The sequence below is a fragment of the Haemaphysalis longicornis genome, unplaced genomic scaffold (assembly GCF_048455015.1).
Source record: "Haemaphysalis longicornis isolate Haplotype H1 unplaced genomic scaffold, Haemaphysalis longicornis Haplotype H1 scaffold_5, whole genome shotgun sequence".
In the NCBI taxonomy this organism is placed as follows: Eukaryota; Metazoa; Arthropoda; class Arachnida; order Ixodida; family Ixodidae; genus Haemaphysalis; species Haemaphysalis longicornis.
Genome location: NW_027526385.1, coordinates 39,122,653 through 39,124,283, shown reverse-complemented (window position 1 = coordinate 39,124,283; position 1,631 = coordinate 39,122,653).

The following is a 1,631-nucleotide window of genomic DNA, read 5'->3' as shown; positions in this document are numbered from 1 at the left end:
TGCCTCTCCAAAACGAACAGCCCGTACAAAAGTAAATGACGTCAGAGGACGCCGGTGTTTTCATCCAAAACGCATTGGTTGCGGAAGACTTCCAAGGCTGCGGCTTTATCATTCTGCACGAATCAGATACACTTAATGAACTCAGTGGTCCGTCTGTAACTACGAAGCTCTAGGCCTTCCTCAGTGCCGGTGGTTTACGACCCCGTGTGCCACCGTGGGCCAGCGAAAGTTTTCGGCCCAACGTCTTTTTCGACTGTGCGCACCGCCAGAAAGCCTTGATCCTCAGTGGCCTCGACCACGCTGGCGTTTGTTTTGCTTTTAAAGCGAAGCTTTTTACCCGTGTAGCGGCCGTGTGCGCGCCTTGCGCGTGCGCTAGGGGTTATATAAATGAAAGGAAGATCACACCAACGCATAGGATCTCACTTCTCCGTCTCTGCTGCCGATCTCGTCGCCTCCGTCGGCGGCGGCTGAGACGGAGGAGAAGCGAGATCGTCGAACACCGGGTTTTAGCTCGCTTTAATTTTATAAAAAGAGGGGTTTTCCACTCATGTGTTTAACCAATACAAATCAACCAACCACCGTTCATGAATCATACATTGAATTAACCTTAAGTAAGAATATCTCTTTGAAGTAATAACTGGTGTGGTTAAGTGCATTTCACTTGTCTCTGATTTCACTCTTTGTTGAGCCACGTACGGGAATTCAAGTGACGTGCGTTGGCAATCGTTGTGAGTGTCGTTTACAGCTTCGCTTTCCAACCACATTCACAGGGTGGATTGGCGCGCATTTTTTTTTTTCGAATACGAAGACCTGACCACGCGAGATTACCTTTGAAGATGACGTTTTGTGAGCCGTATTTTATATCGCAGCGTTTAAATATACTCCACTTTGTCAGCCTGAAAAGCGTCAACTGCGTCCCAAGAAATAGTGGGAGTTAGTAGATAAGAGCGAAGGAACGATGAGAAGCCTCCTTTGTTCACGTGTAAAAAGGACACTTGTTCTGTTACATAAGTCCTTTTGTCGCTGTTTAGTGTAGGCCCTACGTTGACAAAGACGGACAGCTCCAACGGCGAGGTTATTTTTTTCTGCGCGCCCGTGACTTTTTTTTCACTCCGTTCAAATAAAGACGTTTTCTAATATTTCTATGAACCCAGGGGCTTAAAACATCTCCACAACCACGTGTGACGTCAGGGAATATTTACAAAGCATTGCTGTTTAACTCCTCTAGTATACTGAGACAGTACAGGTTGAACGGCATGCTGTGAACCGGCACCGGTACTCGAATAAAAAAAAACAGCCCTGCAAATCCGGGGCAAAAGGGAGGTGATGCAGACGATTCTGGACTTAAAAACTGTTTTATTAAAAACTACACGCCCACCAACCAAGGCCATCTCTTTTTTCTGTTTCTATCGAGTCTTCCTTGCTAACTTTCTCACTCGTCTCTATTATTCTTAACCCTTTTTATTACATAAACACGAACTTAACCCTACTGTTAAGGTTGATCATTCAATTATGACTTCATTCATTGTCGACTAATAAATAGTTTAAAATATTACAGGACGTGAAGGGGTATATTTTGACTAAGAGAGAATACGGATTGAAAGTACAAGAATTTTTTTTATTCGGTGACA